At 45.1% G+C, this 17,354-nt stretch overlaps 4 non-coding genes across 4 annotated transcripts; 2 read left to right on the top strand and 2 right to left on the bottom strand.

The window, feature by feature from the left end:
* Positions 1-15,424: 15,424 nt before the first annotated feature.
* On the top strand, positions 15,425-15,496 carry TRNAA-CGC. Its single transcript has one exon. It is a non-coding gene; the product is annotated as a tRNA-Ala (tRNA).
* Positions 15,497-16,016: 520 nt separating this feature from the next.
* On the bottom strand, positions 16,017-16,098 carry TRNAS-UGA. Its single transcript has one exon. It is a non-coding gene; the product is annotated as a tRNA-Ser (tRNA).
* A 252-nt stretch (positions 16,099-16,350) lies between these two features.
* TRNAA-UGC lies at positions 16,351-16,422 on the bottom strand. Its single transcript has one exon. It is a non-coding gene; the product is annotated as a tRNA-Ala (tRNA).
* Positions 16,423-16,869: 447 nt separating this feature from the next.
* TRNAA-UGC lies at positions 16,870-16,942 on the top strand. The gene has a single exon. It is a non-coding gene; the product is annotated as a tRNA-Ala (tRNA).
* Positions 16,943-17,354: the final 412 nt, after the last annotated feature.

Raw genomic sequence — 17,354 nt, 5'->3', positions numbered from 1 at the left:
TCCCAAACTTGCCCTAAACCAGGACACCCACTCACCCTTCAACTACCCCATTTAACTTATACACAAATCTAAAACAAATAAAAATTAACTATAAACTATCATACCTTAAATAACTCCACCATTAAATACTACTGTACCAAACTTATTAAAACTTCAATACAAACTAAAATCCAAAACACCAAAATAACACGCCACTATTAACATTACCAGTACATTTTTCTCCATTCTTCTAACAACCAAATACCAACCTCTGTTTACCTTCACTTGAAAAATATACAATACACCTAACAACCAACTACCCCAAAAATAAAAACAGTCCTACCATCTACCATAAATTCATCTAAATTACACTAAAAAAATAATCCTCCAAAACATCTACAATATACCAACAACACTGGATTAAAAGTATAACAAAAACATGTTTAAGAATCACCCAAATTCTCCTAAAAACAATTTTACCATCAAAAAAGCAAAATCAAGACTACTGAAAAGATCCAATTCCTAAAAATAAAAGAAACAGCAAGAAATTCCCACCAGTATAATAAAAAAGTCAGAATAGCTCCATCAGACAACAAAAAACTCCAACCTATAAAAAACTCCAAACCACCTCAAAAACAAACACTAAAACACAACTCCTATCATCCCAACTACCATGATTAAAATACATATTCTATACAGAAATCTCCTCTATCCTGCCATCAAAACCACATAAAACAAATAAATTACTCTCATCATACAGCACACCCATATAAAAAATCTAAATCACCCTAAAATCTTAAAGATAATTACAAACTAACCCCAAAATAAAAACTTTAATCTCTAACTAACAAAATACCCCAAAAACAAATAACACAAACTAAAAAAACTCCACCATACAACCAACCAACTACCAGCAAAAAACTACATTATACTCTTTTCACTAACAATTCTTATCACATCAGAAAAATAAAAAAAAAATAAAAACCAACCATTTGGAAACCCACACAGCAAATCACAAAAACCACTTAAAAAAAATTAACCAACTTATTAAACTCCAAACAGTACAACAGACTCTGAACGTTACTAAAAAAGAATAACCAAAACTCTACCTCTACGCTAACTCAAAGAATAATCGATACGCTATGAAATTAACTTAAACTAATTAACGATATCAAAAACCTATACCACTAATAAGAAAATAACTACCCGAATAAAAACACTACCTAAAAAAATCCACCAGATAAATACCCATGGTCCCAAAAGTAAAACTAATAAAAAGCAGTAACCAAATACATCAAACTACAAAAAAATACCCAAACCAAAGAAACTTAAATTAACAACAAAAAAATTACTCCTGACTCAATAAACCCATAGTGCCTCAAACCATCAAAATTAAAATACCACCTAGAAATAAACACAAAGCCAAAAGATAAATGTAACCATAAAAAATATCTCCCAAGTGATCAGTGATAATAAAACCTACATTGCAATCAAACAAACAAAATAAATTAAACCCCTATAATATAATAAAAAATAATGCAATTATGAATATTAAAAAAACCTCACCAATTAACTACATGATAGTAACTCAAGTGCACCAAAACAAACACTACATACACATAATAATAAAAGCCACCACAACAGAATTTAAAACCTACCCTCTACTTCATGGTACGACCCACAAAAACCAATGTAAATCTTAAAAAACAAATCCCTTAAAACATAATACCCCACCCCCAAAAAAAAAAAAATCCAACAACAAAATCAATTGAAAAAATCCCTTATCATCAACACCTGAACCAAAAACCATAACAGTCAAGAAGTACACCATATCCTATACCGTACACCCGCCTTCCCCCTCCCCCCCCACCTGGGGCTGCTCTGAGCCCTCATCATCCTCACAGCTCCCACCTGGGGCTGCTCTGAGCCCTCATCATCCTCACAGCTCCCACCTGGGGCTGCTCTGAGCCCTCATCATCCTCACAGCTCGCAGCTGGGGCTGCTCTGAGCTCTCATCATCCTCACAGCTGGAGCTGCTGCCACTCTCCAACAGCACCTCTCCCTCTCCAGCACACAGCCCACTCACAGACACAAACCAAACAGAAATCTACGACAAGTGTTGGCTTTTCTTAGGCCATCTGGTTACACGATTAAAACACATACATGCATTGATGGCATTAAAATGCCATCAATGCCATCAGCAGAGAAAATAGTAATTTTGGTAGCATACTTTGATACATCTTAAGAAAAAGCAGACTCAGCACCAACTCATAAGACCCCTGCTGAGGAACCCAGCCCTCCTTGGGACGCCCAATGCAGCAGACCTCGAAAAAGGAGGGGAAAAGTCAAGCTTGGAGTGAAAAAAGAGAACATAAATACACCAGCCTTAAAAAAAAAAAAAGCCTTTATACAGCAATAGTGGGAACCAGTCACATTTCTTCTTTCCTTGTTTTCTGTGATGACATAAATATGAAGTAAAAACACATTAAACACAAGGCAAAGTTAGGATTTTACAGGTCTTCATTTTGGCAATCTGGATGACAAATGCCTGTGTCGGGACTGCGACACGATTTGAGGACAGGCAGAAAACGAAGGGAAAAGTTGCCAGAAAGCTCTTTCTATTCCCTTCAGCCCCTGCAGCTGTTCTTATGGTTTCAGGGCACTTGCTTGGTTCATTCCTAGATAAAAACTTTATGGCATTATTTTCAAAACTACTACCCATCTCTAGTCAGAGTTTCCTACATTCCTATATATATAAAAGTGCATAGAGGGGTTCTTTCCAAATGGATTTAGCGATAAATTCCTATTCTTTACCAATACCTATAAAAACAAAAAATTTGACAGGTTTTCGTATTCTATGCATACCCCTCCCTGTGAATTTTGTAGCAGTTTTGGGTCCCTCTGGGGGACGGCACCCAGCATGACCCTCCCTCATTTGCCACCCACCTGCTCCTCCACGGCCGCGTGGCTCCCTCTCCTCGGGACCTTGGGGTGCCCCAAATGACATCAGAGCCCCGAGTCCTCACCCCGAAAGAAGGCACAGAACGAGTCAAACTGCCCTGGAGAGCAGCGCAGCGCTTCCTTCAAGCCCTTTCCACACGCACATCCCCCCAGAAAGGACTGCGCCGCACCAAGAAAGGGGGGGCAGCCCCCAGAAGGGCTGAAGTTCCTCCCCAGCCTCGCTGTCACCTCGAGGGGCAGAGGCAGGGAGCGGCAGGGACGGCTCGGCACAGAGCGGGGCCGCTCTCAGCGGCATGTCGGGAGAGCCGCAGGTCCGGCAGTGTCGGGCGCTGTGTCTGACCGGCACGGGGGGATCCGCCGAGAGCTCCGGCCCCGTGCGGGGACTCCTGCAGGGGCCGAGGGGCGCCGGGCTCCGGCCCTCTGGGCTTTATTCTCCGGCGCCCCGAGCCCCGCGGCCGCGGGGAAAGAAGGAAAATGGGGACGGGAAGAGAGGAGAGGAGAGATAGCAGGGGATGAGAAAGGGTAGGGAGGGAGGTCGGGAGGTCGGGCTGGGGAGGAAAGCGGGAGGTGACGGGAAAGGATGGGAGGTGGGGGGGGAAGGGGGACGGTGGACAGAGGAGGGAGAGAGGGGGAACAGAAGGGAGTAGCGAGGTAGGGAAAGGACAGGAAGCAGCCGGGTTTGGAGGGGAGAGGGAAATTGGGGAAAGAAAGAAGGGGAATACGGGGAGGAAGGAGCGGTAGAGAGAAGGACAGGAGAGGTAACCTCCCAGAGCCCCGGCTCCATGCCGAGCCCGCCCCGGCCCGCCTGGGATGCTGTGCTCGGCGCAGCTCGGCTCGGTTCGGCTCGGCTCCCTGAGGGCGGGAAAGCGGCGCCGCCTCACGTTAAACATGCAAAGCTCGGTGTTCTGCTGCCGTGTCCCGCGGGCGGCCCGGCCATCGCACTGACACGAAAGGGAGTGCGCACTTGGGCAGGAGCTCATTAGGCAGTGACTGCACTCGCGCTAATTAATGGCCACGAGAGCAGGAGACTGGATTCGATGGAGCTCGGTTTGGTTCGCTTCGGTTCGGCCAACCTTGTAAGGTTCGGCTGGTCTCGGACTGGTGCGGCCGACCTCGGCTGAACCCGGCTACGTTCGGTTCTGTTCAGTTAAACTCGGTTAGGTTTGGCTTTCTGCCTCGGTGCGGAAAATCTCAGCCAGATTTGGCTCAGATTTGACTGCACTCTGCTCTTACCGGCTGCACTCGGCCATTTGCTGCTCCTCGGCTACCAACGGCTGTTATCGGCTACACTCGTCTAGGTCCGGCCATTCGGCAGAGCTCGGCTCGGTTCGGCCGAGCTCCGCTAGATTCGGCTCACAGATTTCCTGATAGCGGCTCCTAGGGAATTCTACATGACACAAATTGCACACTCTAAAAGGCTTGCGGGTCTTTAAAGAAATAGAATTTTAACTCAACTCTCGGGACGGAGCTGATGGCTCCTTTAGGACAATAATATTTACATATAGAAGCAATGCCCTCATTTGCATCTCGTTTTTATTTACCATCCCCACAATACCATACTTATCACAAGGATATGTGAGGAACAGTGGGAGAGACGGGGAAGGGTTGGGGAGCATTGAGAGGGACTGGGAGTGGGCTGGAGGGCACGGGGAGAGAGAGGGGATGTCTGAGGGGGGACTGGGAGGTTGAGTACAGTTCTGGGCACTTGGTGCTGGGGGTCTGCCTGGCAACTGAGGGAGAAAATATAAAAAAAGGCCCAGGAGTTGAGATAAGGACCAGAAGAGATCCCTCCCCAGGCACCATCAGAGGCAAAACATACTCACCCTGGAGACAGGAGCTGAATTTATCATCAACCAAATCAGAGCAGGATAATGAGAAGGAAAACAAACCGTAAAAACACTTTCTCCCAACTATCCCTTCTTCCTGGGCTCTCCCTCCTTCCTCCAAAATTAAAAATTAAGAATTAAAGAATAAAAATAAAAGTAAAATGGAGTATATAAAAAATAACATCAAATAAAATAACCAAGAAAACCAAAATAACAGCAGAACTTTTTCTGCTGTTTTTTTGTTTTTCTTGTCCAATCTCCAAGCTGGGTCTGAGCCAGGAAACACTGGGATGGGAGAGACATTGCTGCTGAGGGGCTGAATATTTCTGAAACTGAAGGATCATGTAATACCTTTAGTTTATGGAAGTCCCAGTGTCACTGAAACTGTGGGAAAAAAAAAAAAAAAAAACCAAAAAAAACCTCTCCATCAAAATTTTTGTTTTAGAGAATCGAGGCATTCCTTTATTCTGGCCGGGATCTTGTTCTGGCCAGGATGTGCAACAGAAATCATTCCATCCACACATTGCCCAGGTGTGTAAAGAAAATAATTCCATGACATATGAATTTTACTAAATTTTTTCTAAACTTTATAAAGAAACTATAACAATTTAGAGAGAAATTAATTTGTTCAATAAAAATAAAAAAAAATAGAAATTGTCATTTAAATGTTCATAGAAATTAATTTGTTCAGTGTTCATTGGTCCCAAGTTATGCAGTTCTTAGTATTTGGTTTCCTGTTGGTTACAGATTTCTTCCCACGGATGCTAATTTGGTGATCATTCCTTGTCTTTCTTATCAGTCTTTTCTGGACCTGGTGTCTCCAACTCCATTGCCAGGGGTGATGTTTGGAGTTGATGATCATTAATGGTCATTACTGGTCATTATCTTTTCTGTATCTTCTGTGCTACTCCCAGTCTGTTGAGACATTTTATTTTTGTCGACTTTTTTTTGCCGTTTTGTAACCTGCGCTTGGCAGAGACCTGGGGCATCCTCGTCCAGGCTCTTGGCTTCAATTGCCTTCTCCCACTGCAATTATCCTTGCATGGAAACTTTTACATCACAGACTGTACAATGAGACAATTCCTGAAACAGAAATAAATTCCAGCTATTGAAAATCTCACTGCCATATTTAGCAACACTTCAGCAAAGCCCTTGGAAAAAGCCTGGGAAAGATGATGTGTGATTACCTGGGACCCAGGAAACTGAGCTGAAGTGGAGAACAAGCAGACAGCAAACAGCTTCCACTGCTTCTCACTCCAGCCACTACTGCAAGTGCAGCTTCCCTGGAATTCATGTCCAGCATGTCTTCCAAGCTCAAGACATGAACAAGCAGGTACTCCAGCACCACAGACTGCTACAGGTGTACTTTGGGCACCACAGACCCTCCGTGAGGAACTGGAATCCAAGGTCAAATCTAAAAATAGTCCTTCCAGAATCCTCCCACTTGCTCTCATCTTTTGATTATTCCTGACTTTTCCAGTGCTACGCCTGCAATGATCCTTCGGGCATCTTAAGTACCCATCCAATTCAGAGAACACCAAGTTAGCCCTGGGCTGGGAAACAAAAGCCAAGAAGTACTTAAAAATCATCCCTTGCCTTGAGGGTGTCCAGTCCTGGGAGCATGCCCTTCCCACCAGCCTTTTGGCCTTTTTCCCGTCTGAGTAATTCTGGAAATGTACATCAAAACCCAAGTTAGACACATTAGACTGTGTTCTGCACACCAGAAACCACAGCCTTGTGGAGATTTTGTGAACAGCTGGCTAGTTGACAAAGGTCACACTGATATAGTACCGTTAGTTAAGGAAGAAGGAGATGAGGATAGGAGCCAGCAGTCAGTGTCTAAATCAGGCACAGGCACTGTGCCCTTGGTGCAACATCAGGATGAGGGAGAGGATCGTTAGTTAGAAATATGAAGAAAAGATGAGAATAGCTGCAACATAGTAGTCACAAGAATGCTAAGGTAGGCGTAGTTAGCTGATAAGTAACTAACCAATAATGAGCTCGCCTTTTGCAATATGTATTAGCCTCATTAACACCAATATAAATGTGTGTGCCTATCAATAAAGTTCTAAGATTTGCTGATCACTCATATTGAGTGCCACATTTCTTCTGCCGATTACCACACAGCCCCAAGCACTAAGAGTCTGAATATGCTCTGGATTGCAATTCACAACCTCAGTGTACCCTACATGGTAATGCCTCCTCCAAGAGAGGAAAACACATGACATCTCAGCCCTTGTGGCAGCTGCCACTGAACAAGGTGAGTCTCACTCTGATACTGTAAAATACTACAAACCTGTGGTTCTGAGGTTCAAAAGTTACTTTGAAGTCAACAAAAAGGTCTCTGGCTGGGACAATTCACTGCTAGATCCCAAAATATGTTTCCAAATGCATAAAAAACTATATGAAAAGAAGAACACAAAGCTTCCCACATGCATTTTATTGTATTTCCAGCAAACATTTCAAGACAGTTCACATCAGAATGAGGTTACTTGGTGCCAGCACAACGTTAGAACAGGCACATCAGGAGACTCACTTGAAAATATTCACTACAGACTCCCCATTCACATCACTCCATCTGCAGCATCCTCATTTCTCACAGACACTCAGTTGACTCCCATTAGGAAATGGATCGCTGTTCCCAGAAGCAAATCCCCAGGGTGTTTTTTTACTCTCTGCAAACAGCAGGAGTGATTGAGGACAGCTGCTGTTATAGGGGAAAAAAAGATTGTTGTGGACAGACATCTTTAGCTATGAGGGTTTTATTTTCTACTTGACACCACTAAGCTGCTCTGCCTTGGTACTGTCCACCTGCTTCAAAATGCCTCCATGGTTTCCTCTCTTTGGATCTGCCATCACCCCCCCCCCCCCCCCCCTCTGACAGGAAGCACAGCTTTGACACCACACCAGGTGTCAGAACACCTGAACAGGTACAGGCAGGGACACACAAAGTCCACCAGGTTTTGCAGCACAGCTTATTGTGCTTCATGGCTTCAGGTTTTTTGGCAAAAATTCACTGCAATTTAACCTAATTAAAAACATTTCACAGTACTTAATAATAACCCAGAGAATCCAGTGAAACACCAGTGTGCTATCTCAGTCAGGTCAGCTGAGTTTTGTGGGAGAAAAATTGTGTGTTTGAACCTTTATAGAACCCTGTTCCAGTGATCTTTGCTTTTCTCCATGACAATGTGGGGGCTTTTGGTTTCTGGCTGCATAAATCCTAGGCAGTATCTGAAAGGAACTTCACAGTTTGGGGCTTCTGGGAACAACAAATCTACCTGGATTTATGCAGCTAGAAACCAAAACCTTTCCCCAAAACACTTTTATATATTCCTATAATTATTTTATATAAATACAAACATATAAATAAATGTACTATAAATAAGATATTAAAATATTACAATATACTCTATCTATAATATATAAAAGTTTATAAATATATATATAATTTTTATATACTCATCTATTTAGACTATGTGCACTTACTATATAGAATACCTATTTATACTTAGAGATCTATTGGCATGTATCTGTTTAACTTATATTAACACTTATAAAAAACATATATTTAGACTGTTTCAACTTGTGTATTTTGACACTTCAGTATCAGACTTGTCTATTTCGATTTAAATATCTACTTACATCACCCTACTGACACTGTGAAATGGGTGATCTCCTCAAAGAACTGCCACAGCAGCTGGGAACCTGTGCCTGGTGCTCCCAAGCTGCTCCTGAGAACTGCACATGCACCAGGGCCGGTTGCGAGGCAGCAGCAGCCACTGAAAGCGCCACCGAAGCGCTCTGACTCACAGTACTGGACGTTCCCTACTGGGCAGCAGCGTAAGTGTAAAAAAGCCATGGCAAATGCACAACCACCGTCACGTCACTACGCGTCCATGCATTTCTTAGTTGCGGTACCGTTTTTAGTCTGCAGATGTCACTACGGAGTCATTAAAAATAGTGTACACACGTAATACCTCGTGCTTATCACCAGGTGACAAAAGTGATTTAAGTCCCAGCCAAGAACTCAGACGGTGTTTCAGTGAAACAAAAAAGCTTTGAATACACAGAGTGATTTCTATTGCCTTCATAGAGTCATATTTTCTCCTGTTTTCAAGCCCTTTATTAACGTATACATACAAAAGTTCTATTTGCATTTTCAAACTCTGTATATCTGTATTTGGAATTTCTTGTTCTCTAAGATCCTGCTTATAAATCAGTAGATATGGGGTTGTATTTGGAAATCAATTTTTAGATATAAAAAGATAAGAAAAGTTACCATTTTTAATGGCCCTAACCACTACAAATAACCATTACCCCTGACCACTACTCTAACCACTGACCTTAGAACTACCCTAACCACTACTCTTAACCACTACCCCTGACCACTACCCTAGCCACCGCCCTAACCATTACCTCCCACAACTACACCCAACTGGGCAACCCAGCCTCCTGTGGGCAGGTGGCCCCCAGGAGTCCAAGGGCAGCTAGAGCCATAGCTCCTGGCAGCTCTCTTCTGGGAGAAATCCTCATTCTTTCCGTTCTAGGAGGCAGAATCCCACTTTCAGCCACAGCCACCTGGCCTTTCAGTGCAGCTCTTTTCCCCAGCAAGAAAAATCCAATGCCCAAGTGTCTTTGGGGCAGCTGAGACACGACCCCTTAGACACCAAGGCCAGTGATACCCCTCAGTCCTGTCAACTTCCATGGTGCCCATGACTGAAAGTGGGAGTCCATCTCCTAAAGCTGCGAACATCTGAAGATTGCTTCCTGACAGAAGCTCTACAACTGGAAAAGGACTTCTTGGTAAGATTGCAAAACACTATTCTTGTATTCTAATGCACAAATTCTGTTCTTTCATTGTTACTCTCAAGTTTCCCTGACTCAAGGGAGTTCAAGCCACGGACAGAACTTCACTCTGCAAGCTAAGCTAAGTAAGATATTAAAATTAGGCTTTTTAGAAAACTGCAAATAGGAATTGCCTTCTTCAGAGTCCTTCCAATGTCTTGGCTTTCCTCTGAATGCCTGGTAGGAGTCTGAATTCCAACTTCTACACATTACAGCTTTCTGGTACTGGCAGCCAAATAGCAAGGTTTGCATGTGAATCCCATGCACAGAGTTTGGTTTTGAAGCTTTGAATTTGAACTGATACCTGTATTCAACTCTCATTTTGTAACTCACAACTTCCTGCCTACACATTCCACACAAGGAGAAGTTGCAAGGCTCATTCCTGAAATAAATGGGCAGGAGATCTTTCTCCTTTTTAATGCCTTTATTAAGAAGAATCAGCTCAGGTGGGGAGAAATCGACGGGTTGCGCCCGCGCCACAGGCGTTGCTCCCAGGCGTGGCACCAAGAAGGAGGATGATGCAGCTTTGTCCACTGGTCTGCAGACAGAGCTGGGGACTCTGTCCTCACGGGAGAGTCGCAGATTCCTGGCTTGTTTGTTTAACACTCCGGGGTGTCTCTTTAATCAGTACCTTGGAGGGTCTGTCCTGGTGTCTTCTTGGCAAGCAGCCAGCATCAGGGAAACAACAGTTAATCACCGGCCATTAACAGGTATTTGAAGAGCTTTTCTTCGGCAGCAAAACCAAAGAGGTCTGACTTGTTTCTAACTCTGAAAGTCAAAAAAAAATACAACTTTCTATTCATAACAATTCCCTCCCCCACATTTTAAAACTAGGATGAATTCCAAGTGAGCATAATTATTAGACTATTTAGAGTAACATTTGTGTTTCTTTCTAGAGGTGTTTTGAGATCATATTATACTGCTGTAATTTTAAGGTCTTATTTGTGATGCATTCCTAGTGATGCCAAAAGCATCTGAAACATATGGTTAGGTGCCTTTTCAGCATTTCTACTCATATAAATAAATAATTCAATGCGCCAGAGTCCTTCGTATTAACTAGAGAAGATGCACAGTCTGGTAGAATTGTCGTTCTCAAATTATTTGCCCTAAAGAGCGTATATTCTCATTCTGCATGCCTTCTAGCATTACTCGTAAAAGAAAATTATTTCCCAGAATACTCTGACAGAAGCATTCACCAGCAAACTATTTTCTAGATGGTTGATTTGCCACTATGTTGTAAAATACACATGAACACAAAGCCTTTTACTTAGGTTAAGATTGGATGGCACTCACTGAAAGCTTGAAGAACATCATCATGACTTGAGAAGAAAAGGATACAGAGAGCTAGGGGGAAAGGGTGGGGAAAGAAACAACAGTTAAAGAACAATCTGAGGAACCCTTATATAGCACACTAAAATCTAGAATAACATAGGACAAAGAATATAACAATCCAGTTATAGCCTCTCCTGGGGGTACCCATGAGACCCATAAAAGCAACAGATCACTACCCCCAAACCACCTAAACAAAATTCAGAGGTGTTTTGCTCCAAGTCCTGTGTCAGATAAATTCACAGTTAAGGGTGGTGCTGCTTCCATTTGTAGGCTAGCTGGTCCTGCCTCCTCCTACTTAAAGTTTTCAAAAGAAGTACAGCATTTATCAGAAACACCATCAAACTTGAATTTACATTCAACATCCAGTATGCGCATTCTGTATGTGCACATGTACAAAAATCCCTCTTGTCAGCTGTTCTCCCTCTAACCCCCCTTCAGCTCCTCTCCCCCTCACCCAGCCCCCAAATCTACACAGCATTTTTTGTCTCTAATCAGTGGAATAGAGCCATCTCTGTCTTGGAATAAGGGTTACTCTTCTATGACAGAAATACTGTACAGTGCATTTACAGGAGCAATAATTATTAATTTATATAGATGATGTCACTATTGGTGCTCAGATTTTAATTACAGAGGCAAAATGCAAACAAAACACTTGTTTGTCAAGAGTGAGACAAAATAAATGTTTTACCCTTAGGATTGATTAGATTCACTATTTTAAGAAAAAGTATTCCATTAGAAACAAAGAGTGGAAAATTGAGACGGCAAAATCAATTACCCCTCACGGAACATTTCCACGGTGCTGCCTTTTATTTTGTGACAGTTACAAGTACCATGAAATCTTCACTACACACAGGTGGTCAAGATCTCTTGCTGTATTTCCCCGAGAATTAGCACTTCTAGAGGGAGCTCACACCTCTTTCATGATCTGTTTTAGGAAAGTTTAACACCATCTGATTCTGCACCTGGCTTCCCACTATGCTAGGATTTTCCTTAGAGACCTTCCATCTAGGAATGCAGGAAATTAATTCATTGTTTTTCATATTAGTAATTATTATCTACATTAGAGCTGAATTAGATTAAAAAAGGAAGTAGCCACGTCCTTCCAAAAACCATACACATGCACCACCTCCCACTTCTGGATTTTATATCTGTAGTTTCAATTGTACCATCACTTTATTCCTTTTAATTGATGCTTGGTGGTTGCCATTGCTCTTGTCTAATCAGTATTTGACATTTGCTTTCTTCCTTTCCTTCACTAATATTCACTGGGCCAGACCCATATCTCTGATGTTTTTTAGTCATTTAATGTAAAAGAGGTCAATGAAATGCAGTTAAATACCTAACCAGCCACAAGACAGGTTATCATTACTGAAACATGGCTTGAGTGTAGTCAGTTCTACCATCCTCATGTAGTTCAGTGTGGAGGATTTTGTGAACAGCTAGCTAGCTGACAAAGGTCACACTGACATAATACCGTTAGTTAAGCAAGAAGGAGATGAGGATAGGAGTCAGCAGTCAGTGTCCAAACCTGGCAAGGGCACTGTGCCCTTGGTGCAACATCAGGATGTGGGAGAGGATCGTTAGTTAGAAACATGAAGAAAATATGTAAACAGCTGCAGCATAGTAGCCTCAAGAATGATAAGGTAGGCGTAGTTAGCTGATAAGTAACTAACCAATAATGAGCTTGCTTTTTGCAATATGTATTAGCCTCATTAACACCAATATAAATGTATGTGCCTATCAATAAAGTTTTGAGATTTGCTGATCACTCATATTGAGTGCCGCATTTATTCCGCCGATTACCACAAATGGTGACCCCAGACGTTAAATCGGTAACGGCAACCACGGTGGATCGGTGAACGAGTTCGGGTCCTACAGCAGCAAGGACGGCGAATAAGCACTGCTGAAAAAGCGAAAAGTGCCGCGCCCTGGGTGACCTTATAGAAGAGCCCGGCCGATACGTGCTGCCGAGACCTTGAAGGGCTGCAAAAACGTCGACGTTCTCAAAAATGGAAATGGAAATGGAAATGGAAAGGCAAGCAGCATATTATTTATTTACTTGCTTTTTAAAAAAGCGTCAGGTTAAGGACATAGACTTGCAGAAAGAGCTCCCACAGTTGTTAGCTTACGGGTATGCACGAGGAGTTTCTCAAAATCTTTATACAGTACATGAATTAACAGAGTGGCGTAAGTTCGGGACCAGGAGGGCGACAGGGGCCGCGGGAGAGGCCGGGGCAGACGCCAAGCGGAGATCCAGGCAGAGCGGAGCCCAAAGGAGATCGGGGCTGCGCGGGTTCGGACGAGGGCGCTCCTTTCCACACCCCCGGGATAGCGCAGACTGAGGCTGTGCTGGAGCAGGACTAATTGTTTTTGTTCTGTCCTTAGTTTAAGTGAAATTATTTGTTTCCAACAGGGGCTCCCTGCGGACCTTCCAATCCTGCTCACAACGCTGGGCTTTTACCCAACGCCCTCATACCCCCACTGGGAGCCCCGGGAGGAGGTGACACCGGGAGCGTCATGAACAGCCACACTGCCCTAAGTCCTACCCACTCTTCTCCCTCAGGTGGGATTCCCCACGATTTGCATACTGGAGGTAGAGCATCCTGAGGATGCTGAGTATTTTACTCCTCATAACCCTGTCCCATATCCCTTGGGGAGCAGTGTATCCCGTCTCATTAGTCATAAATGACTCATTAGTCATTTATTTTAGAGTGCAAGTGGTCCTGAATTCAACTGTTGGATCAACCTGCCTATTTGGCACCCACTACCCTCCTCCTTCTGAGCTGGTCCCCCCAGCATGGATGTTCACCCAAAGAGACATCCAGAGCCCCATGAGGAAGTTAAAAAAAAGCCTCCTATGCTCTGCAGCCTCCAGGCAGGGTAGGAAAAGAGCCACAAGATTTTTATGCCTTGGGATGCCAGGACACAGCACCAGGCCTTTTCTGGAGAGCTCTGGCAGCCTCACAACCACCAGAGAAGAGAAAAGGACATGGAGAATGTTTAGGGGTTGATCTGAGCTACATCTCTCTCCCCCCACAGCATCTTGCCACCCATCCTTTAAAGTCCATCTTTCCCACAGGGATGTACCCAGCCAGCAAGGGTCACCCTCTGCACTGGACATGGTGGGTGGCCAAAAGTAGGGGTTGTCTGGGAGTTAAATCCAGGACCTCTTGCACCCAAAGCAAGTGTCATATCCCTAGACCAATGAGCTGGAGTGTGCCCTTTCTGTCCCCTCCTCTACATCTCCCAGACCCTGTTGGAGATTCAGGGGGAACCCGGGACCTCTCGCACCCGAAGCGAGAATCATACCCCTAGACCAACGAGCCAGCTGCTTTGGGCTGTGCAAAACAATTTTTTTTAGTTCAAGTACTCACAGAGCTGCCCGGGGAGAAATGGGACCTGTGGCAGCTCTATTTGTCTCTGATAGTTGGCTACCATGGAGAGGTCACCCTTGTTCTTCCCTGGCTCTGGGGATGTCACCTGGGCATCTGTAGCAGGTTGCTCTGGAACGCCAGAGCCTGGAGTGGAGGAAACAACTCAAACAATGCTCTATTTCCCAAACAAGTGTTAAATGAAGAAAAAGAGATCACGCTGCTTTTGGTGTTGAATAAAGCTGAAACCAGCCTGAGTCATCAACCTCAAATTTAAACATCCTGATAGTGAGATGAAGATATAGTAGATCTGGTAAAATACCTGAATAAAGGAACAAAAAAGTAGTATTACTGATAACTTTATTAAAGCTGTTGAGCTGGCACAGCTGGCCTGGACATTTCTGGTTCACAATCCATCCTTTATAGTATAAAAGTCCTAAATTTGAATGTCAGGGTTTTCTGACAGATCCTTTCCTGAAGTGTATGTGTGGAGATTCCCCACTGGGGTAGAGACACTCGTCAAGGTCACTCCTTAAGGCTGAGCCCAAGAGATTTGCCCCCAGTCATTGGCTCACCCATGTTTCTCTGGGTGAGAAACATCAACCTTTACTTAATTTGTTTTGGCAGTTTTAATCTATTTGCTTTAATAAAATTGTTTCAATATTCCTTCACAGTGCACTATATTGTAATAGTTGTTATAGCACCTATATTGTGTAGTAAATAATTCTGATTAAGATTTTTTTGGTCGAATCATTGTAATAAATAATATGTATTTCTGTAAGTATTAATTTTAATATTTATTTTTAATCCTGCAGGATAAAGCTGTATAAAGTTTCTACTACACTTACACAATATTTTAGAGATAAACCACTGCAAAATCTGGGGCTAAGGTTGGACCCAGCCACACCCAGGCTCCTCTCTGAAAAGTTTAGAAAGACAGGGGTTTCTCTCTGCACCTCATGATTCAATGGGAGTTTCTAAATTTCGTCTGAAGCTCACACTCTGCCCAGCACAGCATGGCTATGGGCTGCACCTGCCTGGTTTTAAAATGGGGCCACGAGGAGCAGGAGGGTCAGCAGAACCTCCAGACATAGGAAGCTCAGGCAGGGGGATGTAGCTCAGCGGGAGAGCGCTTGCTTCGCATGTAAGAGGCCCTGGGTTCAACCCCCAGCATCTCCAGCTTTTTTTTTCCCTCCTCAAACCCACCTCCTCCACGGGCCAGTGATGATAAACTCGCATGTGCCTCTGGAAGAGCTCCCCAAAGGTGAGGGATGCACCATGGCAGAGCTTTCCCCTGAGGCTGCAGTGGCAGCATGACCCCCACTGCCCTGACAGCTCCTTCCCAACCCAGGAGGGAACCAGCCCTGGCCATGGCTGAGCTGCATCTGTTCCCATGGGCACTGGGCAACACTGTGCTCCTGGCAGTGATGGGACCATCCCATCCCAGGTGCCACCCAGCTAGGGAGGCTGCCTGTGTCCTCTGTGCCTGCCAGTGCCTCCCCATCCTTGGCCTGACACGGCAGAGGCCATGCCTGGCCACAGGTGCCCAAAAGGAGGGGTCATGCAGAAGCTGAGCCTAGAAGCCAGAAGCCCACCCAGTGCTCCTTCCCAGTCCACTGCTCTCCAGGGGATCAAAATCCTGAGGGAAGGGGTCAGTCACCCTGGCACCCCACCCCATCCAGCTGTAGGTAAAACCTGTCGCTGTGAGCAGGATTCGAACCTGCGCAGGGAATCCCTATTGGATTTCAAGTCCAACGCCTTCACCCCTCGGCCATCACAGCCCACTGGTGGCAGTCATTGGGGTGATGAGAACTGGGACATTCCACTTTGCCACAGGTTATGCCATTCCCCAGCCTGGTGTGGGGCTCTGCTCAGCCCAGTACTCACACCCAGAGGGCCAGGAAAAGGGAACATGCAGGAATATTTACTGATGGCCGAAAAAATTCAGGTGCCTTGGCCACGAGACAGGCAGCACAGGGAAGCATCCTCCAAGGATGCCCAGGGATACAGCAACTCTTGTAGGGGAAAAGACATGGAGATGCTGGGGGTTGATCCCAGGGCCTCTTGCATGCAAAGCAAGCGCTCTCCCGCTGAGCTACATCCCCCTGTGCAAGGCAGGGAGATGGCCTGGCTGAGTGGCCTCATCCCTCGGGCACACACTGCCAGCCTCGGGGGGTCCATCCTGGCCCACCCAGCCAGGAAGGGGCACCCAGCCTTCTGTGCCAGAGCCCTGGTTATGCTGCAGTCCCATGTGCCAGCCGAAGAAGTTAGGTGGGCTCATCAAGGAGCTGAACCCAGAACCTCTCACACCTTAAGTGAGAATCGTGCCCCAGATCTGTGCCTCCCAATTCTGGGAGTTGAAGAGGATGGCTGATGTTGCCTTTTGCCCCTTGGCACAGCCTGGAACAAGGAAATCATCTTACAGTGCCCCGGAGGTGGGGCTGGCATTTAGAGGTGGCCATGGTGCATAACTTCCCTGCATTCAGTGGCCACAGGGGCAGGTGGACCATGAAGACAGTGGGGACTCTTGGGCACCACCCTGCCCTTGCACAGGGGCATGTAGCTCAGTGGGAGAGTGCTTGCTTTGCATGCAAGAGGCCCTGGGATCAACCCCCAGCATCTCCACATTCCTTTGCCTCTCCAGACCCTGCCCTGTTGGTTGTGGGGCTGGCAGAGCCCCCCACAGACCGCCCCCAAAAGCACTGGTGCTGCCTGAGGGCATGGCAGGCCTGGGAGGCAGGGGACAGCACAGTGGGTGCCACACCCCATGCCAGCCCCTCGAGCTGCCTCAGTCATCCTGCCCAGCCCCAAGCTGCAGCGAATGGAGGGGAACAACAGGAAGACCCCAGAGGGCTCTGTAGAGACAAACAGGACAGGCTCTGACCAAAGCAACAGTTCCTGTGGGAGTGAGACCCATGTCTCGTCATACATTAATGTTATGAGTAGAAAAGTTGTCCAATTTTTTTAAGTTGCAGAGTTAACAAGTTAAACCAATTGCTGTTGTTAATAACTTCATGTTGTAATCACCTGTTGTTAA

This window comes from Passer montanus, unplaced genomic scaffold (assembly GCF_014805655.1).
Source record: "Passer montanus isolate IOZ18808 unplaced genomic scaffold, ASM1480565v1 scaffold343, whole genome shotgun sequence".
In the NCBI taxonomy this organism is placed as follows: domain Eukaryota; kingdom Metazoa; phylum Chordata; class Aves; order Passeriformes; family Passeridae; genus Passer; species Passer montanus.
The sequence above is the reverse complement of the archived record's forward strand: the minus strand, read 5'-3'. Positions and strand labels throughout refer to the sequence as shown.